The sequence below is a fragment of the Callithrix jacchus genome, chromosome 15, assembly GCF_049354715.1.
Source record: "Callithrix jacchus isolate 240 chromosome 15, calJac240_pri, whole genome shotgun sequence".
NCBI lineage: Eukaryota > Metazoa > Chordata > Mammalia > Primates > Cebidae > Callithrix > Callithrix jacchus.
In genome coordinates, this window is record NC_133516.1 from 11,927,201 (window position 1) to 11,954,015 (window position 26,815).

A 26,815-nucleotide genomic window follows, 5' to 3' on the forward strand; every position below is an offset into this window, starting at 1 on the left:
GCTACTTGAGAGGCTGATGTGAAATAATGGCTTTAGTCCAGGAGTTTCAGATCAGCCTGGGCAACATGACTAAATCTAATCTTTACAAAAATGAGCTGGGCATGGGTGACATGCATGTGTAGTCCCAGCTACTCTGAAGTCTGAGGTGGGAAGATCACTTGAGCTCAGGAGGTCAAAGCTATCATGAGCTATGATCATATTACTGTGCTCCTGCCTGGATGACACAGGGAGATTCTGTCTCAAATAAAAAGAAAATAAATAATTTCTTCTCTGTCCCTGGTTCCTGTCCCTTTATTATTGAATGCTAATAAAGACCTCAGTGGTAGAGGTGATAGGAGCATCTTTAGTTTTAATATTTGCTCTTGGTCCCAGCTTTCTAACACAAGAGACTCTAAGAACTTTGGGATCTCCAGCATGCTAAGAATGCATTTGGGGATGTGGTTGAGATGACTGGGTGGGTGCACACTCCTGGATTTCTTCAGGAGGAAGGCTGATTGCCAGAGAAAGCAACCACATGATTAGAGGCTTAGAACTTTTAGCCTCACCTGCTGAACTCCAGGAGGTGAGAGTGGCTGAAGATTGACTTAATTATCAATGGCCAAAGATTTTATCCATCATGCTTGCATAATCGAGCCTCTGTAAACACCCTGAACAACAGGGTTTGCAGAGCTTCTGGTTGAATACAGGTGGTGCTGGGAGGGCGGCATGTTGAACAGAGGGCATGGAAGCTCTGTGCACCTCCCACTTACCTTCCCCTGGGCATCCATCTTTCATTTCTTTCTCCTTTTCCTTCCTTTCGTTCTCCTCTTTCTTTTTTTTAAAGACAGGGTCTGGCTCTTTTGACCAGGCTAGAGTCCAGTGGCACAATTTCAGCTCACCACAACCTAAGTTTCCCCAGTCCCCAGCTCAATGCATCCTCACCTCAGCTTCCCTAGTAGCTGGAACAACAGGTGCACACCACCACACCTAGTTATTTATTTATATTCATTTATTTTTTGAGAAAAAATCTTGCTCAGCAGCCCAGGCTGGAGTGCGGTAGCGTGATCTCAGCTCACTGCGACCACTGCTACTGGGTTCAAGTGATTCTCCTGCCTCAGCCTCCTCAGTAGCTGGGATTGCAGGTACATATCAACATGCCCAGCTAATTTTTGTATTTTATAGAGAGAGGGTTTCACCACGTTTCCCAGGCTGAACTCAAACTCCTGCGTTTAAGCGATCCTCCCAACTCAACCTCCCGAAGCGCTGGGATCACAGGCATGAGCCACTGCATCCAGCATGCACATCTCTTTCACTGGCTGTTTCTGAGACATATCCTTTACAGTGAACCAGGAATAGAAAATGAACTCACCAGATGTGGTGGCTCACATCTGTAATCCCAGCACTTTAAGTGACTAAGGTGGGAAGATCACTTGGGCCCAGAAATTTGTGGCCAGCCTGGGCAACGAAACAAGATCCCATCGCTAAAAAAAAAAATAAAAGAAATTAGCCAGATGTGGTGGTGCAGGCATGTCGTCTCAGCTACTAGGAAGGGAGGAGGACCACTTGGGCCCAGGCAGTTGAGGCTGCAGTGAGCTATGACTGCAACACTGCACACAAGCCTGGGCAAAAAAATGAGACCCTGTCTCTCAGAAAAAAAAATAATAAACTATTTTTCTGAGTTCTATAAGCTGTTCCAGCACATGATTAAATCAAAGAAGGGGGTCATGAGAACCCCTGATTTGTAATAGGTTGGTCAAAAGTACAGGCGAAAACCTAATATTTGCCATTGGCATCTAAAGTGAGGGTAGTCTCACGGGACTAAACGCCTAACCTGCAGGGTCTGCGCCAGCTCCAGGTAGTGTCAGAACAACATTGTGGGATACCCAGTTAATATCCAGAACACTGGAGAATTTGGTGTATAAGCTCCACACACACAGTCATTCAAAGTGTGTGACAAGAGAAACATGGGCTTTTCTTTCACCTACCTGCCTAACTGCATAGGAGAAGCAATACATGGTGCTCATGAACAGAGCAAGCATTAAAGTCAAACCAGTCCCTACATCTGACTCAGCTCAATATCCATGTGAGCTTGGGCAAATCACTCATTATCCCTAAGTCTTTATCACCTCATTCAGAAAATGGGGATAACTGGTACCTGCCTGGAATTTTGTGAGAATTCACAAAATATTATGCTTGATGTTACTGTGATCATCACACCTATTCCAAACTATCTGACAGAAACAGAGATGGATGATAACATCACCAGATTAGAAACTGTAGTGAGGTCTCTCAGGCAAAATTCCATACAAGCCAATTGCTGTCTCTCCAAAGCATTCCTGCCACACTTAATTCCCTATTCCCTGAACCAAATGTGCCATCTTAATTGTCCAGGTCTTTGAACTGCTGGTTTCCCTGACCATTCCCCATCCCTCCACATCCCCCTTCGCTCCCTACTCTCACACAACTCTTCCTCATCTTTCAAAAGCCAGCTTCACTGTCACCTTATCTGGAAGCTTCTCCCACTCTCCAGAAAAGCTTCCCATTGCACTTGACGCATGCACTATTGTTTGGTCATTGTTGAGTTATTGTCCGAGTCTTTTTGTACCTGAATAACATGATGCCAAGTCTCCTCCTGAACTCTGATGTCTTTCATGGTAGATCCAGCCGGAAGTGACAAACAGATATTCTTTAAAAATAAAAGAAAGAATCAGGAAATCCCATAAAAGTTTTAAAAGATATGTGAAAAGCAAACAAAATTCAAGAGCTTCTAGGAAAAACGTAAGAGGGAAAGTGTTACTGGGAAATATGCTAAAGGGTTTATTTTTATTCTATTTTACTTTTTTGAGAAAGAATCTTGCTCTATCCCCTAGGCTGGACCGCAGTGGTACAATCACAGCTCATTGCAGCCTCAACCTCCAGGACTTCAGCAATCTTCCAACCTGATTTTTATTTTATTGAAGAAACACATTCTTACTGTTACCAAAGCTGGAATGCAGTTGTGTGATCATAGCTTACTGCAGCCTCGACCTCCTAGGCTCAAGTGATCCTCCAGTCTCAGACTCCCCAGTAGCTGGGATTACAGGTGTAAACTGCAATGTCCAGCTCACGTTATCTTTAATTTTTATTAGAGACAATGTGCTGCTATGTCGATGAGGCTGGTGGTAATCCTTTTCCCTCAAGCAGTTCTCCCACCTCAGCCTTCCAAAGTGCTGGGGTGACAGGTGTGAGCTGCCACACCTGCTGAGGAGGTTAATTTTTCATGACATAAAGAGCTCAAAGCAAATATCAGAAGGAGCCTAAATGGCTATTTGTGATATATCCATATACTAAAACATTATGCAACCATGAAAAGGATTCAGATACATCAATAGAAATTGACACAGATGTCCACAAAACATGAAAATGAGAAGCGATATTCAATCAGCCCATATGTATTTGAACAATATGGCCAATTATTTCCTGAGACAAGATTATGGGTCTAAAGAGTAAAGGAAAATTTCCACTTCTTCATTTAAAAGTATTTACTATTTTTATAATTTAATAAAAGATTAAATATAGAGATCATCTAATTAGTAAAAGACATGTTAACTCTACAAATAAACAGAAAAGACATGGACAGCCCAACCTTGGTGGCTGATGCTTATAATAGCAGGACTTTGGGAGGGGGCGGTGGGAGAACTGCTTGAGGCCAGGAATTCCAGACCAGACTGGGAAACATAGCAAGACCTTGTTTCTATTAAAAATCAAAAAAATTAGCCAGACATGGTGGCATGGGCCTACAGTCCCAGTTACTGAGGTGGAAGGATCACCTGAGTCCAGGAGGTCAAGGCTGCAGTGAGTCGAGACTGTACCACCATACTCAAGCCTGGGCTACAGAGTGAGACTTGGTCTCCCAAAAAAGGAGGGGGAGCAAAAAAGAAAGCTAGCTGGGCACGCTCTAATCCCAGCGTTTTGGGAGGCTGAGTCAGTTGGATCACGAGGTACAAAGTTCGAGACCAGCCTGACAAACATGGAGAAACCCTGTCTCTATTGAAAATACTTAGCCAGGTATGGTGGCACATGCCTGTAATTCCAGCTATTCTGCAGACTGAGGCAAGAAAATGGCTTGAATCCAAGAGAAGGAGGTTGCAGTCAGCAGAGATTGTGCCGTTGAACTCCAGCCTAGGCAACAAGAGTGAAACTTCATCTGAAAAAGAAAGAGAGAGAGAAAAAGAAAGCTAATAAAGTAATATAAGGAAATATATATTCAAATGTAACAAAAATAAAGTATTAATGATATCTTTTATTTACTAAAAATGATCAAACAAAAAATAACTTGTTATTGTACCCTGTGCCAGCAAAGGTGCAGTGAAATGGGCATTTTTACTATTAGTGAAGTTTAAATTGTATACAATCCTTCCACCAGGGTAAAGCTTGGAAATTTTTAAAAAAGAATACAGTGACTCACTGTACTGCCTCCTCCAACTCCTGGCCTCAAGCGATCCTCCCACCTCAGCCTCCCAAAGTGCTGGAATTATAGGCCGACAGCCACCATGCCTGAAAGCTCGGTAGTTTACACCAAGTATAACAAGAATGCTAATGTCCTGTGACTCACAGTCATCTCATTTCTGGCTGGAAATATCATCTTCGGATACAATTCAACCTAAACAAAAGGTCATATGCACAAACACAGTAAATCTAAGAGTAATATTTTTCCGTTTTAAAAACGTACGTAACACTTCACAAATCTGCACGTCATTCTTGCAGAGGCCATGCCAATCTCTCTATTATTCCGGCTTTAGGATATGTGCTACTGAAGCAAGCATGAGTAATTTCAGATAGAGCGGTTAAGCGAAATCAGGAAGAGTTATGGGGAATTTAAAAATCTATGGTATTTATAGGTACCTAGTAACAGCTCAGTAAATATTAGCTGCTACTTTTATTATTTTTATGGTAATTCCACTCAATTAAAAATTGTCATTAAAAATTTACCACTGTCTTGGAACATCATGTATTTAACAGCATAACTGTAAAAACAGATAGAGGCTGGGTGCGGTGGCTCACACTTGTAATCTCAGCACTTTGGGAGGCCAAGGCAGGTGGATCACCTAAGGTCAGGGGTTCAAGACTAGCCTGACCTAACATGGAGAAACCCCATCTCTACTAAAAAATACAAAATTAGGTGTGGTGGTGCCTGTAACCCTAGCTACTCTGGAAGCTGAGGCAGGAGAATCACTTGAACCTGGGAGGTGGAGGTTGTGGTGAGCTGAGAGTGCACCATTGCTCTCCAGCCTGGGAGAAAGTGCAAAACTCCACCTTGAAAAAAATAAAAGAAAAAAAGGCCCAGCACAGTGACTCACAGCTGTAATCCCAGCACTTTGGGAGGTTGAGGCCAGGTAGATCACCTGAAGTCAGGAGCTCAAGACCAGTCTGGCCAACATAATAAAACCCTGTCTCTACAAAAATACAAAAATTAGCTCAGCATGATAGCAGGTACCTGTAATCTTAGCCTACTCTTAACCCTGGGAGGTGGAGATTGCAGTGAGCTGAGATTGTGCCATTGCACTCCAGCCTAGGCAACAGAGAAAGACTGTCTCAAAAACAAAAGAAAACAAAACAGATACAATCTGTCCCTTGGTATATGGGGAGATCGGTTCCAGCTCCCCAATATCCACGTAGACCAAAATCCATGCAAGCATCTGTAGTCCCAGCTACTTGTGAGGCTGAGGAAGGATTGCTTTAGCCTAGTAGGTTGAGGCTGCAGTGAGCCATAACTGCACCACTGCACTCCAGTCTGGGCAACAGAGTGAGAGAAGGTTGACTTTTAAATATAAGTTTTCAGTTCACTTGAGAATTGGGTCACAACTGTGGCATATGAAAATTCTTCATAGAATAATTATCTAATCAAATTAATGCTAGAATTGGGAACAGAAAATGTTTTCTTGACTCTTTATTCCTTCACTTGCTGCTACATCAACTATTGCCAGCGGGCACTTACCAACCAGAAGTGTTATCTCAGAGCTACTCACAATGAAATGTGATGTCTAGGGCTCAGGTGTGTTCAGGTCTCCATGCCTTGGCTATGGGTGAGTGGGACTTATATGTCCGTCCATTTTCTATATTCCAGCTCTGGAAAAGTTGGGTTTATCCATCTTGATAAGATGCACTTTAAATTTAACTCGGCAAGAACCACAAATGGAAGAAAGGTTATGAAACCACAGGATAGTACTTGTTCTCAAGAGACTCTTCAGCTTAGGTGCTTCTGTAAAAAAGGAATGACATTGTCAAAAACTCATCACAGGTTAGGTGAGGTGACGTGTATCTATAATCCCAGCCCACTGGGAGACTAAGATAGAAGGATCCCGTGAGGCCAAGAGTTTAAGACCAGCCTTGGCAACACACTGAAACCTCAACTCTACAAAAAAAAAAAAAAAAAATTAGAAAATGAGCTGGGTATGGCAGCACATTCCTATAGTCCTAGCTACCCTGGAGGCTTAAGTGGGAGGATAGTTGAACCCAGGAAGTGGAAGGTGCTGTGAGCAATGATCTCACCACTACACTCCAGCCTGGGTAACAGAGTGAGACCGTGTCTACACACACACACCCATCAGTCTGTCCAGCCTTGACTAATGAAAAGGGTCTTCCGGTTACAGAAGAGGTGTGCTCTTTTATAGGACAGGAAGGGACCAGCAAGCGTGTTCACAACCTTTCCTCATCCTCTGCTTAGTTTCCCAAGAACCTTCAAGGGAGTCCCGAGGGAAAGGATATAAATATTCTGGTTACCAGAGGAGAAATATGCCTCCTTTGTCAATTAACAAATGGAACACCTGCCATGAAAACCAGGAAATTCTGCTAAGATGAACCACTCCCTACGACACTGACCTCTGCAGGAAAAACGAGAAACCGGAGTTTGTGGACCAATAATATCGAAGGTCACATTCCAGATTGTGGACATCTAACCAAAGTACAGCCTTTCCACAAGGCTGGCTGTCTCCATAGGGCACTGCCGTATCTCTGGCTCTCATTTCCCTGAGAGATGCTCTATTCCAGCTTTCTCTTGCATTTTGTATTCTGTAGTTCCTGGGGTAAGACCTCACAACATAGCAAACTGCTGACTCCATGCTGACTTACAGATCTGACTTCAGATTCTAGCAGGACTCTTTCAGTTTAAGAAATTGAAGAGGAGAAAAAATGGACCCAGCCTGGCACTGGCCAGCTTAGCTGTCCGAAGATAGAAGCTGCTCAAAATGACTACAGTGCTTCTGACTTTCTGAGTCTGCCCTTGCTCCTAGGGCTCTTTGGATGACATTTATTTCTCCTTGTTGAAAAAATGGTTTGCTAGAATATAAAAAACTTAAGAAAAAAATATTAAAATATAATTTTCTCCTAAAGAGGACTCAAAAGTATACTCCCACCAGTACTGGATCTATTTCTCTCTGTCTCTTTTTTTTTCTGAGATAGGATCTCATTCTTTTACCAAGACTGGAGCACAGTGGTGAGATCCCAGCTCACTGCAGATTTCAACTCCTGGGCTCAAGCAATCCTCCCACTTCAGCCTAACCAAGTAACTCAAATTACAGGTGTATGCCCCCATGCCGAATTTGTTAAATTTTTTGTAGAGAAGGCCACTATGTGGCCTAGGCTGGTCTTGAACTCCTAGATCAAACTAATCCTCCTGCCTTGGTGCCCCAAAGTGCTGGAATTATAGGCTTTAGCCACCACACCCAGTCTATTTACTTTCATATATATATATACACACACACACACACACATATATACACACACATGTATATACACACACACATATATACACAAACATATATGCACACACACACACATATATACATATATAAAATCTTATATATTAAATGTTCCTCCTTAAATAACCTCCTACCCACCCATCTGCAGGGAGAGCAAACACAGGTTTCAGCATATCAGGCAACCTACATGAAGAAAGGAGGCTGGAGTAATGACAGAGCCCAGGAGGAACTGTAGCAAATGGCAAGGTATTCACTTCAAAGGTTTTTCAACATTGTGATGGTCAAACCAAACACAGAAACAGGAAGCCCAGTTCAGTCACCAGCAGCCAACATGGGATATTTGATCTACATGCTACAGGGCAAACTGTTTAGGATGAATGACCTTGTCTCCACCACCCCGTTCTTCAAGTCCCTCCTGCCCAGTAGTCCCTACACTCTGCTGACATGACCCACATTCACAGGACTCTCCTGACACCTTTGCTTGTTTAGTCTTTTTTCCCCAATGACTATTTTCTTTATTGGATACAGAGTTCACTTCTGTCACACAGGCTTGAAGTAAAGTGAGGTGATTATGACTCACTGCAGATTCCATCTCCTGGGCTCAAGGGATCTTGCCTCCCAAGTAGCTGGGATTACAAGCATGGACCACCATACCTAGCTACGTTTGTTATGATGATGATTATTTTGAGATGGAGTCTCACTCTATCATCCAGGCTGGAGTGCAGTAGCATGATGTAGACTTACTGCAACCTCCACCTCCTGGGTTCAAGTAATTCTCCTGCCTCGGCCTCCTGAGTAGCTGGGATTACAGGCATGCACCAGCAAGGCCAGCTAATTTTTGTGTTTTAGTAGAGATGGGGTTTCACCATGTTGGCCAGGATGGTCTCAATCCCTTGACCTTGTGATCCACCTGCCTCGGCTTCCCAATGTGCTGGGATTACAGGCATGAGCTGCTGTGCCTGGCCAACCTTTTCTATTTATAAACTACTGAGCCTCATCTGTATGCTTATAACAATGCAAAATAGACTAATATAGCAATCGTATGCCAACACTTACCAGACTGTGAGGAGCACAATGACAGAAGTACAGAGTGAGACTGAAATGCTCCCAAGGGGCTTCTTGTTGCATCATAGAGAATGGGTGAGACACCTCGGCTGAGGCGAAAGATGAGCAAAGACGAGAGTCAAAGAGTGATGATGAGGGTAGGGGAAGGTTTCCTGAAGGACACCAGTAAAGTCCCCCAAAGAAACTGACATTCCATGTGGCTGGAGGATAGGGATATGGGGAGGGTGGTGCAGGATAAAACTGGAAAGGTAAGCCGAGGCCAGCTCTTACCAGGCCCTGTGGCCAAATTAGTTTGATTTTATCTTAAAGGCAATGGGCAGTCACCAGCAGGTTTTAATCAAGAACCATTTGGACCCAAATTGGCCTTTTAGAAAAATTCCTCTGGCTTCAGTGAATAGGCTGAAGTGAGCAAGCCTAGAAGTCAGGAAGACAATTGGAGGCTTTCAAATTAAACCAGTACCAAAGAAAACAGGGCCAGGCATGGTGGCTGCTGCCTATAATCTCAAAACTTTAGAAGTCTAAGGTGGGTGGATGTCTTGAGCCCAGGAGTTTAAGACCAGACTGAGCAATGTGGTAAAACCACATCTCCACAAAACACAAAATATTAGTTCGGTGTGGTGGCTCATACCTGTGGTCATACCTCAGCTATCCCAGACGCTGACGCAGGAGGATAGCTTAAGCCCGGGAGGTTGAGACTGCAGTGAGCCAAGATCACATCGCTGTGCTCCAGCCTGGGCAACAGAGGGAGACGGTCTCAAAAAGAAAATCCCATTCTTCACCTATTAGTGCCCCAATGTTCTCATGAGAACCTTGGAGATGCAGTGAATTCAACTGTCATTGTAATTCAGCAATTCACACCTTTAAGTTTGTGTTTGATTTTCAATAATAACCCTGTGGAAACAAGAAATAAGGAATTGTGTTTGGGCTATCGTGGAAGCTCTCTGGATCTTAGAAGGTGACTTATGCTAAGACTTGAGCTTCGTGTTTTTCTGTCTGTGAGTGCTCAAGCGCAGCGGTCCCCAGGTTTTTGGCACCCGGGACCAATATTATGGAAGACAAGTTTTCCACAGGCTGGGGGCAGGGGTCAGTTTTGGAATATTTCAAGCACATTACATTTATTGTGTACTTTGTGATTACATTGTAGTATATAATAATTATATAACTCACCATAATGTACAATCAGTGTGAGTCCTGAGCTTCTTTGTTTTCCTGCAACTACATGGTCCCATCTGTGGGTGATGAAAGATAGTGATAGATTATCAGGCAACAGATTCTCATAAAGACACAGCAAGGTAGGACCCTTGCAAGCACAGTTACACAATAGGGTTCCTGCTCCTATGAGAATCTAATGCTGCCACTGACCTGACAGGAGGTGGAGATCAGGTGGAAAAGACGGGAGTGGCCATAAATACAGATGAAGCTTTGATCGCCCACCTGCTGCTCACCTCTTGCTGTGTGGCCAAGTACAGGCCTGTGATTGAGGGATTAGGTGCCCCTGCTCCACTGCATCCAAAAAAACCCTCTTGACAGAAGTCTTCATAGTGGTCAAGTAAAGAAGCCACTTAGCTCCTAAGGCATGTGTCTCAGCTGGCATTTCATCACAATCAACAGGAAGTGGTAGCTTGAAACATTATGAGGTCACTTCCTAAAAATCACCAGCAGCCCATTTCCCATTGACAAGGAGCTCAACGCTGCCCCTTGGATAACCAAACCTATGCCCAGATCCCATTTGTGTGGGTCTTTCTCCCAGAACCCTTCCTAGCATCAGTTCTGTATTTGTCAGAGTCCAATCAAAAGACAAAAGTCACCCAAAGTTTAAACTGGTAAAATTTAAAGTAAAAAAAAATTAATTATATAACAAGGGGACACCATATGAGAGATTGGCTACAAAAGGAAAGAGAACTCTAGAGAACATATGGCTACCAGAGGCCAGACAAGGTGGCTCATGCTTACAATTCCAGCAATTTGAAAAGCCAAGGCTGGAGGACTGCTTGGGGCCCGCAGTTTGAGACCAGCCTTGGAAACACAGTGAGACCCTGGCTCTACCAAAAAAAAAAAAAAAAAAAATTGCGAGGTGTGGTGGCACACACTTGTAGTCCTAGTTACTTGGGAGGCTGAGGTGAAAAAATTGCTTCAGCCCAGGAGGTTAAGGTTGCAGTGAGCCACGATTTCACCACTGCACTTTACACTGGGAAAGAGAGAGACCCTGCCTCAAAAAAACAAAGTATAGGACCAGCTGTTACTAGGAGCAGTAACTTCCTACAGTCCCTACACTGAGATGGAGTGACCAAGGAAGGGATTCCCCACTAAGGCTGAGATCCAGGCCCCCTTGGACAGGGCACAGTCATGGGTAATTCAATGGTAGAATTGCTGCATTACCACTTGGTGGAACATGCTAGCAATATGCCTTCTGGAATTTGCTGAAAAGCCACCATCTAGGGTGCTAGCTTAACGTATTGGTAAACAGCTGTCTCACTACAAAACCACCCAGGAAAATGCGGAGAAACCGCTGGTCACTGCGGGCTACTAAGCATTATGCAGGGCAGGAGCCTGGTGCTAAAGAAGCTCAGTGCCTGTGAAGATTTGTACACAACTAGAAAAAAAACCCTCTTATAATGCCCCTCAAGCATCATGTACTGACAACATTTAATAATGCACCAGTTGACAGAGGAAGCATTTAAAGATCCCAACTCTATGTTTGCAGAGCAGGCAGTGAAGGCTGAATTTGGAACTGAGGAGCAGTCATTGGATGAATAGCTGGTACATGACACATTTCCATCTACCAAAGAAGGAAGGAAAGAGAGAAAAATGAGAAAAAAAAAACAGGCATGGTTCACACCTGTAACTGCAGCAGTTTGAACGGCCAAGGCACGTGAATCACTTAGGTCCAGGAGTTTGAAACCAGCCTGGGTGACATAGAGAAAACTTATCTCCACTACAAATAAAAAAATTAGCTGAGTATGGTGGCATGTGCTGTAGTCCCAACTTCTCAAGAGGCTCCTGGGTTCAAGCAATTCACCTGCCTCAGCCTCCCAAGTGGTGGGAATTACAAGTATGCACCACTATGCTCAGCTAACTTTTGTATTTTTAGTAAAGACAAAATTTTACCATGTTGGCCACATCAGTCTCAAACTCCTGACCTTGTGATCTACCCACCTCAGCCTCCCAAAAGCTTTTGCTCTGTCTTTGCCCACTTAATCTAAGAAAATTAAGCTAAAATAAATTTTGTAACCAAACCAAAATGAAGCTAAGAGGTGTGGCTACTATACTCAAAAGACTTGAAATTCCCTTGACCCAAAAATAACTATCTGGAAGCCAAGAACGACTATCTGGAAGTCAGCATCCTCAGAGTGCATTTCAGAGGCAAACTAGAAATATGTCAGTGTAAACTATGAAAGTCCAGAGCCTTCGTTTGAGTAAAACTAGGTGCAGCAAAACCATGGGCTCCATCCATGACTGGTATTGTAAAAGAGGCCACAGGGAGTAGAATTAAATATGATACCCTTGGCCGGGCGCAGTGGCTCACACCTGCGATCCCAACACTTTGTGAGGCCGAGGTGGCCAGATCGTTTGAGGTCAGGAGTTTAAGAGCAGCCTGGCCAACGTGGTAGAAACTCGTCTCTACTAAAAATATAAAAATTAGCCAGGCATGGTGGCAGGTGCCTGTGATCCCAGCTACTTGGGAGGCTGGGGCAGGAGAATCACTTGAATCCAGGAGGCAAAGGTTGCGGTGAGCTGAGATCACAACACTACACTCCAGCTTGGGCAACAGAACAAAATTCCATCTGCAAAGTTTCTTCTAAACTCAATTTAAGGCACCATGTACCAAAACCAGATAGCAATAAATTAAATAAATTTTAGCCTTTTTCATGCCATCCAATTACATCTTGGTCAGTTCACAAACATGTTTCTGCAAATGCTGGAGGAGTTTTTCTCTTTAGGAGTTTTCCTCCTTACCCTGCTTAACAAAAGATTTCACACACAAAGAGAATGGAGACAGCCCCACTTCAGGACATGCTACAGGGAGAGAACTGACTGTCCCAAAAAGAGAGGGCTCCACACCCCTCTGACAACTCCACAATAGACCAGCTACACACAAATGCCTGAAGTAAGGAAGTCCATTAAGAAAATGAACAGTTGGTGAGATCAAGACTTCTGAGCCAAAGGGCCTGCAGCTGGTCTGACGATTCATCAAAAAGTCTGAATTTAAATGGACACATATCGGACTGTGACACGTAATAAAAGAACTGAAGCAGCCAAGTGTCTTGATTTGGGTTTCCTTTCCACTGTATGCAGCTCCAGTGAATGGAGAAGTGAGCATGCCTGTGGTACTCCTGACACATCTGGGATAGTTCCCATCCACAGTAGTCAACCTTTGGGATTATCCACACATTGCAGGGTCATTGCCCATCTGTGCTGACCTCGAATGTCCAGAGAAAAGCTTTTCTTTAGAGACTGGAGAGAAAAATGTCAAACCTGAAAGCCCATGAACTGTCTTAGCCAGGGGGAACACATGAAGGAAACACCATAGAATCTCACATCAGAAGCCTAATTTCAGGTTGACCTCGAAAGCTTTACGATTGTTGAGTAATCAGCTTACTTTCTCTAGGCTCTGTTATTCTTACATCAATAAAAAGAAAAGCAGACTGAATAGTCTCCCAGATCGATTCCAATCTTAACATCCTCTGGCTTTATGATTAAAGAATGATACTAATAAATAAGGTTAAAACTGTGGCTTAACCCCAATAGGAGCCCGCTGGGATTATGCTAAGCAAAACTAGTCCACATAGAAAGAGCCATTCTGACCACATCCCTCCCTATGCCAGCTATCATACACATATGCACCACGGGTATGAAAAGTCCCTTCCACAGACGACTGTCTGATTCAATCATAGGCTGATTTATTCATTCAAACAACAAATATTTACTGAGCACCTTCTAGGGATTTAGGCTTACAACAACAAAACAGACAAAATCCCTTCCCTTACTTACCTTTTAGTGAAGGAGGAGGGGGAGTCAAACATCAAATAGGAAATATAATTAACGATATATTTTATGCAGGGCAGTGCTGGGATTCACTCATGGTGGCTGGAAAAATATTAAGGGAAATATTAGGGAAGTATAGAATATAGTCTCAAACCTTTGGGAAGCCGAAGTTTTAATGAGCCAGGCTGAAGACAGCCAGTTCTTACATTCGAGCTTTAAGTCATATGGTTGAGCCTGTTTACCCCACATTCCTTTTTCTCTACTCTGTTTACTCATGTAAACTTCATGCCAGCTGTTCCTCTAAGGGGGAGGTTGAAAAAGAATTACTTCTTAATGCTGTTTATTCTGGACCTCAGAACCAAAAGTTTTTATCATTCTTAAAACCACTCTTTTAACCATCTTAATTATCCACAAGCATGTTAACTTAAAACCTCTTTTACTACTTCTATACTGAATAAATGCAAGAATGAACAAGGAGTCAATTAGCTGCAATCACTCTCTAAAACTTGATGACACCCTAGCCCAACTCTTACACTGTATTCTGTATGTACGGGCATATTTTATTCATCTGATACTTATACTAAATAAATGTTTGTTTAATAAGTGAAACTAAATGTGAATTGTAAGTATAAAGAAGTCACGATGAGAGGTGAGCAAAAGGCCCATCTTCATCAAATTAATCTCTTCTTAGGGAAGACACTGAATTTGTGCCTGCAGATTATCATCTTACCTTTTAATAACAAATTTAATTTCATTGCCCACTTGAATGATGTTTCCCAGCCTTGGGATTCCCTATCATGAGGGACTTCTGAAAGGAAATGTTTTCCAGTAGTTCTTCCACACACAGATCATTCACAGGTCCTTCAAATTTTTGGTCTTAAAAAGGATCTTCAAAGATTAAACTTTGTTTTGCAAAATCCTTAAACAGAAGAGAAAGAAAAAATCATTATAGACAATAAAGAACATAACCTAAGCTGGTGTGCAGTGGCATGATCTTAGTTCCTTGCAATCTCGGCCTCTCGGGTTCAAGCAATCCTCCTGCCTCAGTCTCCCGAGTAGCTGAGATTACAGGTGCCTGCCAGCATGCCTGTCTAATTTTTGTATATTTTTAGTAGAGACAGGGCTTAACTAAGTTGGCCAGGCTGGTCTCCAACTCCTGACCTCAGGTGATCCACCCACCTTGGCCTCCCAAAGTGCTGGGATTACAGGCATAAGCCAATGTGCCCAGTCACAAACACTATTTGGAAGCAACTTTTTGCTACTATCTGCTCGTGGCTGTAATAACCCTCCTCCATTGGCTGCCTTACAGTAGCGCATTTCGGGCTACAATTTCATCTGCACTGCAGCCATGAGATCAATGCTCTTTACCCCTTCAACCTCGTGAGCATGCTGTTTAATAAGAAATAACTTTCCACAAAGAATTCATGGAATGGGAATTAAAAATAGTAAGCAGAGGCTGGTTTAGATGAAAAGAGGCATAACAACCAAAGTTAGCATATGAAGATTGTTTAAAGCCATATTTAAAACAAAATTTTCTCAGATACTATTCAGATAAGAGTAAGGAAACTCGACTAAGGGCTACATATGAGCTGACACCAAAAAATCATTGTTAAATTTGTCAGATGTGATGAGAGAGTGGCTGTTTGGGGATGCACACAGAACAGATAAAATGATGTGGTGACTGCGATTTGCTTTATAATATTCCTGCAAAGGGAGGTAAAAGAATAGCAGAACAAAATGTGGACAATCTTAATGATGGCAGAAATTGAGGAATGGGTATTTCAGTGTATATCGTACTATTTTCTCTACTTTTGAATAGGTATAAAAACTATAATTTAAAAATGTAAAAAAAAAAACAGTTGGGAGCAGTGGCTCATTCCTGTAATTCCAGCACTTAAGGAGGACGAGGCAGGTGGATCACTTGGGTCAGGGGTTAAGAGACCAGCCTGGCCAACATGGTGAAACCCTGTCTCTACCAAAACTACACACACAAAATATTAGCCAAATGTGGTGACAGGCACCTGTAGTCCCAGCCACTCAGGAGGCTGAGGCAAGAGAATCACTTGCACCCAGAAGAAAGAGGCTACAGTGAGCCAAGATCAGCCTCGGCGACAGAGTGAGAATCTGCTTCAAAAAAAAAAAAAAAAAACACCAAAAACAAAGATAAAAGTAAAAATTAGTTTACTATTCTTTGCTCTGAAGCCACATCTAAACAGAATTCTAAAAAGAAAGATTCTAGCAATTTACATGGTGCTATTTATATAGAAATCTCCCTTGCACCTTTCTATGTAAATTTAAATATTTTGCAACCTGATGGCTGGGAGTGGTTCAAAGCTGGGCATGGTAACACATGCCTGTAGCCCCGGCCACTTAGGACGCTGAGGCAGGAGGATAACATGAGCCCAAATGTTCTAGTCATGCCCAGACAACATAACAAGACCTGGTTTCTTTAAAAAGAAATGGGGACCTGAGAGGGAGCTCATTGATGAATTATTTTGGTGATATAAACAAGTGCTATCAAAACACTAGTATAAAATCCAAAATTAAATCTACTGCCAGATTTTTCTCCTTACCTCTGGACTCATTTATGCAATTGCCTCCTCTACCTCCACAACTCAACTTGAAAGAAATTAATTTCTTTGATCTTAGATTGGCTTTCCTCTAACATCTAAGATTTGTATTAAATTCTTACTTCATGTTATTAGCACCAAATCTGAAAGGATCTAGTATAGGAACTCTTTGAGATAAGAAACACATAAAATGAAATAGTTCTCATATCTGTAAAAAGAAGTATGCCCATAAACAAACAGTAAAAAATTAGAGGCTTTCAGTCACAATAAAGAATGATGTTAAATACAATTATTCTGTCAATTCAACAAGAAACTATATAAACCTAATTCTAACAAACTTTCTATAAAATAAAAAAGAACCAATTGTCAGAGCTGAGAGTAAAAAGTGGAAGTTTTAGAAAGAGATGAAGTCAACTGCAGAACATGCCTATCACATATCATAAAGGCTGTCCCAATCACACCCATCCCCCTTATTCCACCTAGTATCACCTGAGGTCAGGAGCCCAAGACCAACCTGGCCAACATAGAAAAATCCCTTCTCTACTAATAATGCAAAAATTAGTCTTGAATGGTGGTGGGTGACTGTGAGGCAAAAGAACTGCCTGAACCCAAGAGCCAGTCAGCCAGAATCACATCACAGCACTCCAACCTGGGTGACAACAGTGAAAACTGTCTCAGGAAAAAGAAAAACAAATTCCTTTGGGAAGGCTTTCTTCATAGAGATCTTCAACATGAGACTGAAGAAAAGGGTATGGAATCATCACAGGACCTTTGGCTTTTACACCTTGAGATATAAGAACAAAAAGAAAAAGGGATATAATTTAAACACAATTTGCAGGAAAGAATCATTATTGAATCTGTATTGCTCTTTAACTTTCTTTTCTTGAAACAGTTTCACTCTTGTCGCCCAGGCTGGAGTGCAGTGGCATGATCTCGGCTCACGGCAAGCTCCATTTCTCAGGTTCAAATGATTCTCCTGCCTCAGCCTGCTGAATAGCTGGAATACAGGAGCCTACCACCACCCCCAGCTAAGTTTTGGATTTTCTGCAGAGACAGTTTCACCATTTTGGCCAGGCTGGTCTCGATCCCCTGACCTCAGGTGATCTGCTCGTCTCAGCCTCCCAAAGTACTGGGATGAGCCACTGAGCTGCCTCAGCACTTTCTTATGTTCTTAAATAGCCTAACCCAGGTGGGGACAGTGGCTTATGCATGTAATCCCAAAAACTTTGAAAGACAAGGTCAGAAGGTTGCTTCAACCTAGGAGTTCAAGACAGGCCTGGGCAACATAGCTCGACCACCCCTCATCTCTACAAAAATTAGGCCAGGTATGCACCGCACCTAGCTAATTTTTATATCTTTTGTAGAGAGAGGGTTTCATCATGTTGCCCAGGCTGGTCTCAACCTCCCGAGCCCAAGCCATCCTCCCGCCTCGGCCCTCAAAGTGCTGGGATTACAGGGCCCAGGGAGCCTTATGTTTTCTTTAAGCAGTCCCCTATTCTAGCAAAGGGAGGAAAAGAAATAGAACAAGATGTAGGACAATCTTAATAATCACAGAAATTGAGGAATAGGCATTTTAGTGTTCATCATACTATTTTCTCTACTTCTGAATAGGCATAAAAACTGTAATTTAAAAATGTAAAAACAGAAAAAAAAATAGCCAGGCACAATGGCTCATGCCTGTAATCCCAACTCTTTGAAAAGCCAAGGCAGGGGGATCACGGGTCAGGAGTTCAAGATCAGCATGGCCAACACGGTGAAACCCTGCCTCTATCAAAAAAAAAAAAAAAAAAGCTGGGTGTGGTGCCAAGCACCTGTAGTCCCAGCTACTCAGGAGGCTGAGGCAAGAGAATCAGTTGAACCAGGTAGGAAGAGGCTGCAGTGAGCTACTGCACTCCAGCCTGAACAGCAGAGTGAGAATCTGCCCTAATAAAAAAAAGTAAAAATGAATTTACTAATCCATGCTCTGAAGCCACATCCAAACAGAACTCTAAAGAAAAACAAGCAATTTACATGGTGCTATTTATATACAGATCTCCCATGCACCTCTGAATCTAACATTTAAATATTTTGCAACATTATGGCTGGGAGTGGCACAAACCTGGGCATGGCGGCACATGGCTGTAGCCTTAGATACTACTTAGGAGACTGAGACAGGAGGATAACTTGAGCCCAGGAGTTCTAGCCCAGCCCAGAAAACATAACACGACCCTATTTCTTTAAAAAGAAAAGTCAGGGAGCTGTCAGGGAGCTCACTGATAAAATTATTTTAGTGCTATCAACAACTGCTATCAACACACGACTACAGAATCCAAAATGATATCTATTGCCAGACCTTTCTCCTTACGTCTGAACTCATTTACCAAACTGCCTCCCCCACCTCCACAACTCAATTTGAATGTCAACTTGAAATTAATTAATTAATTTCTTTGTTATTAGATTGGCTTTCCTCTAGCATCTAAAGACTTGCCTTAAATTCTTACTTCATGTTATTGGCATCAAATCTGAAGGGATCTAGTGTAGGAGCTCTTTGACATAAGAAACACGTGTTTTTGAGAAATCACACAAAGTGAAATAATTATCATAGCTGTAAAAAGAAATATGCCCATACATAAATAACAGTAAAAGATTAGAGGCTTTCAGTCATACTAGAGAGTGATGTTAAATCAAATTATTCTGTTAATTCAACAAGAAAATATATAAACCTAATTCTGACAAACTTTCTATAAAATTAAAAAAAAAATGTTGGGGTTGACAGTGAAAACTGGAAGTTTTAGAAAGAGGTGAGACCAACTGCAGAATGTGCTCATCACGCATCACCAAGGCTGTCCCAATCACACCCTCTGCCTCATTATCCCCCTTATTCCATGTAATTCTTTCCCAGACCATAACCCCTTCTTCCATAGTAAATATCTCCTACTTACTACACATTTCCCCACCAGATTAAATGCTTCAGAATGCATGGGGCAGGGCACTGTCTTCCACACTGCCCAGTTTCCAACACCTGACTCACAGGTACCAAATCCTGACTTCAGGATTATGAGGTCGGAAGTAGTGATTATTTCCTCAATACTTGCAGTGGTTCACAGCAATGAAAACCCTAAGATTTCCTTTCCCCTTTCGGGGACCATAAAGAAAGCAGCAATACTGTCAGAGGCACTTGAACCCAAGCAACTCCATCTAAAATAGGAGCTGGGTAAAATGAGGCTGAGACCTACTGAGTTGCATTCTCAGATAGTTAAGGCATTCTAAGTCACAGGCTGAGGAAGGAGGTCAGCACAAGATACAGTTCATAAAGACCTTGCCGATAAAATGGGCTGCAGTAAAGTGGCCAGCCAAAACCAAGATGGTGATGAGAGCGGCCTCTGGTCGTCCTCACTGATACTACACTCCCAGCAACACCATGACAGTTTACAAATACCATGGCAACGTCTCAAAATGGGAAGCATAAAAATAATCCATTCCTGGCCGGGCACAGTGGCCCACACCTGTAATCCCAGCAGTCTGGGAGGCCAAGGTGGGTGGATCACCTTAGGTCAGGAGTTTCAGAGCAGCCTGACCAGCATGGTGGAACCCCCATCTCTACTACAAATTAAAAATAAAATTAGCTGGGTGTGGTGGTGCACATCTGTGATCCCAGCTACTTGGGAGGCTGAGGCAGGAGAATCACTTGAGAACCTGCTTGAGGAGTAAACAAGACAGGCATGATCTGGGCTGTCTGAGCCCCTGTGCTAAAACAGGAGGAAAAAGCCATTCATTTTCACGTGAAAATGAAAGGAGGATGAGTCAGTGAGCCTAGAGACTGAGGTGAGACAGTGCTCAGTGGAGCCCTCTCCAACATGATGACATTTCAACTGTGATGCTAATAGAAAGGAGAAGCACAGAAAGCCCTCAACTAACAGCAGTCCACAAACACCAGTCCTCAGCGCAACAGTGCCAGGAGGCTGTGACCTGAGAAGAAGAAAGGCACACAAATGACCAGGGTGGCTGGCACAGAGCAAGCAATCCACAGACGGCATGTGGGAAAAGCAGAGGAATGGCAGAGGGCAGCTCACCCATGCCCCTGCAGACCCAATCAGGGGCTGTGAGGTTTACTCCAAGTATAGTGGAACGCACTACATATGACAGTCCAGAGAATGAGAGGCTCCACCTCCTACTTTCAATGAGCCTGACCTGGATGCTCCGTGGCATGGCTCTAACTGAGCACTGGAGGGCAGTGACGGAGGATGGGGTAGAACCTGGGCTTTGTGTTTCGGCAGAGTCAGCAGGCCTTGCTAGGCTGGATACCGGAAGGGAGACAATCATACCTCAGAGTACCTCCTGGGCATCTGGCTTGGGCAGCTGGTAGACCCTGAGAGGAGCTCATGGAGAGGGAAATGGGGACTTTGCCTGGGACACATGAAGCCTAAGGAGGGGTCAAGCAGATAGGTAAGTATAGAGGTCTGGTATGAGGAGCATCTTCAGGGCCAGGAATGAGAGTCTCAAAGACACAGACAATATAATATTTTTAAGAGGTGAAGTCTCGCTCTGTCGCCAGGTTGAAGTGAAGTGGCGCAATCTCAGCTCACTGCAACCTCCGTGTCCCGGGTTCAAGTGATTCTCCTGCCTAAGCCTCCTGAGTAGCTGGGACTACACGTGCCCACCACCATGCTCAGCTGATTTTTATACTTTTAGTAGAGACGGAATTTCATCATGTGTGCCAGGATGGTCTCGATCTCCTGCCCTCGTGATCCACCCGCCTTGGCCTCCCAAAGTACTGGGATTACAGGCATCCACGGAGCCGGGCATTGCTCTTTAACTTTTATAATTTGATCTTTACTTCTGTTATTGTAATTCAGTCCAAAGAAAAATAGTGTGAGGAAAATAAATATAACATCAAAAATGCTAATATTCTGTTCATCAAAGTTTGCAGTGAAATATCCCATTACAGCCAGGCAGGGTGACTTACCTCTGTAATCCTAGCACTTGGGAGGCCAAGGCAGGTGAATCGCTTGAGGTCAGGAATTGGAGACCAGGCTGGCCAACATGGCAAAACCGCATCTCTATGAAAAATACAAACATTAGCCAGTTGTGGTGGTGAGTGATTGTCATCTTAGCTACTTGGGAAGCTGAGATAGGAAAATCACCTAAACCCAGGAGGCAGAGGTTGCAGTGAGCTAAGATCATCCCATTGCACTCTAGCATGGGTGACAAGAGCAAAACTCCAGCTCAAAAAAAAAAAAAAAAAAAAAGAAAAGATAGGTAGATCCCATTACTTTAAGGCAATGTAGCTACAGCCAGACTTTCTACAGAAATCTGAACCACATTATAAAGCGAAAAAAACATACCAGCTAATATTATTTAATACATACAGAACTAAACAGAAGAGGTAATATTTTCAAAACATAAACATTAGTGTAACCTTATTGGACTTACAAAAATAATTTTTTAATAACAGAAACAGAAGATTCCCTGAACTGCAACTTTTAAGCTAGCATTTATTTACTCAAGATTCAACTAATACAACAGCTATAAAAAGTCAAGAGCTGGGCTAGGCATGGTGGCTCACGTCCGTAATCCCCACATTTTGGGAAGCTGAGGCAGGGAAATCACCTGAGGTAGACCATTCCAGACTAGCCTGACCAACATGAAAAAACCCCATCTCTAATAAAATATAAAATTAACTGTGGCATATGCCTGTAATCCCAGCTACTCTGGAGGCTGAGGCAGAAGAATAGCTTGAACCCGGGAAGCAGAGGTTGCAGTGAGTTGAAATTAAGCTATTGCCCTACAGCCTGGGCCACAAGAGCAAAATTCCATGTCGGGGGTGGGGGGGTGGGGGGAGGGAGTCAAGAGCTAACCAGATGGGAGTGGCTCACACCTGTAACCCCAGCACTGTGGGAGGCCAAGGTGGGTGGATCAACTGAGGTCAGGAGTTCGAGACTAGCCTGGCCAACATGGTGAAACCCCATCTCTACTAAAAATACAAAAATTAGCCAGGCATGGTGGTGCTCACCTGTAGTCCTAGCTACTAGAGAGGCTGAGGCAAGAGGATCGATTCAACCGGAGAAGTGGTGGTTTCTGTGAGCTGAGATCACACCACTGCACTCCAGCCTGAGTGAAAGAACAAGACTCTGTTTTCAAGGAAAAAAAAAAAAAAAAAGAAAAGTCAAGAGCGTGGGGAATATTAAAATCAGACATAACCAACAGTCTCCCATCAAAACAGCTCCATTTATTTGCTATCAGTATGTGTTAAGGTCTATCCGCTAAACACTGATATTTGTACTAATGTTTCAAGCGCACATTAGTGCTTAGATTTAATATCCTTTGCTGTACACTAAACTTGAATATCATACTTTCATATTACAAAAAAAAGCCTCTTTCCCTAAGGCAAATACCATTAATATTGCTTTAAAATTATAAAATGTGAAGATTATAATTTCACAACAGCTGAACATTGTTGACTTTAAACAAAGTAATCTAATAAACCACCATCACAACAAAAGCCCCACAACATAATCAGTTTCACCTTATAAAAGCACTGACATTTATAAAAATTGTAAATTTATAAAACAGTGAATTCCTAAAACTTTAATAGCAAATGATTTTTACTCAGAATAGTACTTAATTAACAATATCATAAAATCATAGGCCGGGTGTAGTGGCTCACGCCGGGTGGATCACTTGAGGTCAGGAGTTCAAGACCAGCCTGGCCAACATGGTGAAACCCTGTCTCTACTAAAAATATACAAGTTAGCTGAGCATGGTGGTGCACGCCTATGATCCCTGCTACTTGGGAGGCTGAGGCAGAAAAATTGCTTGAAACCGTGAGGCAGAGGTGGCAGTGAGCCAAGATCTCATGCCACTGCACTCCAGTCTGTGCAACAGAGCAAGATTCTGTCTCAAAAAATAAGTAAATAAAAACATAAGGAAGATGCATTTATTATGTATTTATATACCCGGTATTATGTGAAGCACTGAAGCATGTTATCAAATCTTTGAGTTAGATCTTCAGTTCTCATGACCACTAAAGAGCTACTAAGTCTCAGACAGGATAAGAGACTTGGCCAAGCTGACCTTGTCATCTGCCCCCCTTGGCCTCCCAAATTGCTGGGATTACAGGTAAAAATCAAATTCAACCAACCAGATCAAGAGAAACAATTAGTTTTTAAAAATGCAATATTAATTAAATCCCTAAGATCCAGAGCTTTGTAAAAATCAAATAATCCCCAATATCATGCTGAAAGTTTAAAAGAAATGCTAACTGATAATTTAAGAGATAAAACTTTTCCTTAGCTTTGCACTAATCTAGAAAGAAAGAACGTTTCTAATATTTAGACGGACACTACGAGATGAACACTGACTCCACTGTGTAAACGCTCATGAACAAAGTACTGCAGGACTTGCCCAGTTTAGACTTACCGTATTTTCTTTCAGATAGTTCTTCAATATGTTTACATAGATCAGCGATACAATCATTGCATTTCTCTGAAAATTCAGGAAAGGTCAATTGTCAGTATGTCCCTATGTCAGAGCAACACTAACATATAATGACTTATTTCCTATATTTTCCATCTCAACAGTCCATATCATTTTACTTCCTTTGAAAAAAATTTTTCCCTTTTTTGGTGGTTCTTATAATTAGTTTACTTGGAGACTGCAGAAAAGTTTTCAAGTTTAGTACCTCTTTTTATCCTTTTAATTTCTGAAAAGGAGGAGGGCAGAAAAGATCAATCAAATTAAATAAAACAACAAGGAGGCCACAGTGAGAATGTCTCCAGGGATCTTTTAGCAAATTTCCTAAAACATGTCTCAGCTGTGTGGAAATAAGACTTTACAGCAGCCAGTGAGGTGATGCAGGCCTAGGTAATCCTAGCACTTAGGGAGCAGAGGTAAGTGGATCGCTTTCAGCTGAGGGCAACATAGCAGAAACTTCCGTCCCCTCCCCCACCTTCCACTACCTCCTCCATGTCCCCATCTCCTCCAAAAATACAAAACTTAGCCAGACATGATGGCAGGCACCTGTAGTCCAAGCTACTCAGGAGGTTGAGGTAGAAGAATCACTTGAACCCAGGAGACAAATGTTGCAGGGAACGGAGACAGCAGCCAGCCTGTGCAAAAGAGCAAGACTCCATGTCAAAAAAGAAAAAAAAAAAAAAAAGCAAGTTTAAGAGGAACCCCAAAGCAAAAATCCCAACCCTTTTCCTCCCAATCACGGAAACACCAGGAAGGTGTAATAGTTTTGCAGCATACCTGTAATAGGCTGATAGTGACCCCCCAAGATGCTCATAACCTAATCCCAGGAACCGGTGAACATGACCTCATATGGTAAAAGGGGCTTTGCAGATATAATGAAGTTAAGGACTTTTGGCCAGGAAGATTATTCTGGCTTGTCACAGTGGGGTTGATGTACTCACCCAGATCCTTATCAGAGCAGAGCAGGTGATGGAGAGCGATGGGAAGTATAGTGATGGAAGCAGGAACCTCGAGTCATTCAGGAAGGGCAGCACAAGCTGAGGAGTGCAGGATGCCTCCAGGGCCAGGAAACTCATTCTCCTACAGAGCCTGGGAAGGTACCTGCCCTGCTCCCACCTTGAATCAGTGCGACTGACTTTAAAATTCTGGCCTTCAGAACTGTAAGGGGATACATCTGTGTTGCTTTTTTTGTTTTAGACAGAGTTTCACTCTTTTTACCCAGGCTGGAGTGCGATGGCACGATCTCGGCTCACTGCAACCTCTGCCTTCCAGGTTGAAGCAATTCTCCTGCCTCAGCCTCCTGAGTAGCTGGGATTACAGGCATGCACTACCACACCCAGCTAGTTTTGCATTTTTAGTAGAGATGGAGTTTCTCCATGTTGGTCAGGCTGGTCTCGAACTCCCGACCTCAGGTGATCCGCCCGCCTCAGCCTCCCAAAGTGTTGGATTATAGGCGTGAGCCACCATGCCCAGCTACATCAATGTTTTAAGCCCTAAGTGTGTGGTAATTTGTTGCAGCAGAAACAGGAAACTAGTATCATAGTGAAGCCTCAAAACCCACCTGAAGGGGCTGGGTGCAGTGGTTCATGCCTGTAATCCCAGCATTTTCGGAGGTCAAAGTGGGCAGATCACTTGAGGCCAGAAGTTCGAGACCAGCCTGGTCAACATGGTGAAACCCTGTCTCTGCAAAAAAGCTAGCCGGTGTGGTGGCACATGCCTGTAACCTCAGCTACTTAGGAGGCTAAGACATGGGAACTGTTTAAACCTGAAGACGGGGAGGCGGAGATTGTAGTGAGCCAAGATCGTGCCACTGCACTCCAGCCTGGGTGAGAGAGCCAGACTCCATCTCAAAACAAACAACCCACCCCACCTGAAGAAACTTTCCAGTTCGGTCAGGAGTCCCCCACCCAACCCCCAGAAGTAGACCTTTGTTCTTTATGTTTTTTTTGTTTTGTTTTGTTTTTTTGGAGATGGAGTCTGACTCTGTTGCCCAAGCTAGAGTGTAGTGGTGTGATCTTGGCTCACTGTAACCTCTGCCTGCCTGGATCAAGCCATTCTCCTGTCTCAGCCTCCCGAGTAGCTGGGATTAGAGGCAAGCACCACCACACCTGGCTAATTTTTGTGTTTTTAGTAGAGACAGGTTTTGCCATGTTGCCCAGGCTCTACTCAAACTCCTGGCCTCAAGTGATCCGCCTGTCTCAGCTTCCCAAAGTGCTGGGATTAAAGGTGTGAGCCATGGCACTCAGCACTCACCAAGGCCTTTGACAGCATGCTTTTCCAGGCGATCAGTCTTTGTCTGGTCTGGCTCTGCCACACTTTCCAGCACACCAAGTTGGAATCCTTACCTACATTTTAGAAGAAAAGGGTGTGTATTTTAATCCCAGCTCGGTATGGTTCAGATCTGCATTTAACTCATGGAACCTGGCTGCTCCCCAGGCCCTGGAGGAAAAAAGGGTCTCTCTGTGGGTATGATACAGGATGGGCCAAGATCATGCCACTGCACTCCAGCCTGGGCTACAACAGCGAGACTCCATCTCAAGAAAACAAAAACAAATGTGGCATGGCAAAGAAAATAATTACTGTGTTACAGTTTCATAGAAACTAAAAGACAATACAAGAAGCTGTCTTTTTAGATTAGTATAATTGGTATTCTTATTTTATAGCCAAAAAAATGAGCTCAGGGCAAGTGTGGTGGCTCACACCTGTAATCACAGCATTTTGGGAGGCTAAGGCAGGTGGATCATGAGGTCAAGAGATCGAGACGATCCTTGCCAAAATGGTGAAATCCCATCTCTCCTAAAAATACAAAACTGAGTTGGATGTGGTGGGCACATGCCTGTAGTCCAAGCTACTCAGGAGGCTGAGGCAGGAGAATTACTTGAACCCGAGAGGTGGAGGTTGCAGTGATCCAAGATGACACCACTGCAAAAGAGCAAGACCTCATCTCTAAGAAAATAAAAAAAATAATAAGTAAAAGACAAACAGGCTCAGAGAATGTTACTTGATTGATTGGACTATGTTGCA

General features: G+C 43.1%; 3 protein-coding genes and 1 pseudogene across 105 annotated transcripts in view; 1 reads left to right on the top strand and 3 right to left on the bottom strand.

Moving 5' to 3' along the window:
* The window catches only part of LOC144576556 (uncharacterized), a 537,019-nt gene that overhangs the window by 508,122 nt on the left and 2,082 nt on the right, over positions 1–26,815 (bottom strand). For 34 of the 38 annotated variants that reach the window (XR_013527075.1, XR_013527049.1, XR_013527037.1 and 31 more), the window contains exons 2-6: positions 26,045–26,136; positions 24,733–24,949; positions 24,338–24,426; positions 23,738–23,803; positions 21,285–21,378 (exon numbers count right to left, since the gene is read on the bottom strand). The gene's annotated coding sequence lies outside the window, so the exon portion shown is untranslated. Of the gene's footprint in view, positions 1–21,284; positions 21,379–22,331; positions 22,450–23,737; positions 23,804–24,337; positions 24,427–24,732; positions 26,137–26,815 lie in introns of all 38 variants that reach the window. The other 4 variants (XR_013527044.1, XR_013527054.1, XR_013527048.1 and 1 more) reach the window with 4 other exon arrangements.
* Positions 1–26,815, top strand: part of LOC108590407 (uncharacterized) — a 105,923-nt gene that overhangs the window by 54,483 nt on the left and 24,625 nt on the right. The window lies entirely within an intron of this gene.
* Positions 1–26,815, bottom strand: part of LOC103790484 (uncharacterized) — a 135,925-nt gene that overhangs the window by 16,419 nt on the left and 92,691 nt on the right. For 35 of the 45 annotated variants that reach the window (XR_013527080.1, XM_078350288.1, XM_078350279.1 and 32 more), the window contains 2 exons: positions 4,043–4,165; positions 2,585–2,665 (listed from right to left, as the gene is read on the bottom strand). The gene's annotated coding sequence lies outside the window, so the exon portion shown is untranslated. Of the gene's footprint in view, positions 1–1,348; positions 1,461–2,584; positions 2,666–4,042; positions 4,166–5,987; positions 9,675–9,950; positions 10,013–10,145; positions 11,563–26,815 lie in introns of all 45 variants that reach the window. The other 10 variants (XM_078350300.1, XM_078350284.1, XM_078350297.1 and 7 more) reach the window with 8 other exon arrangements.
* On the bottom strand, positions 4,683–4,780 carry LOC118151037 (U6 spliceosomal RNA; annotated as a pseudogene).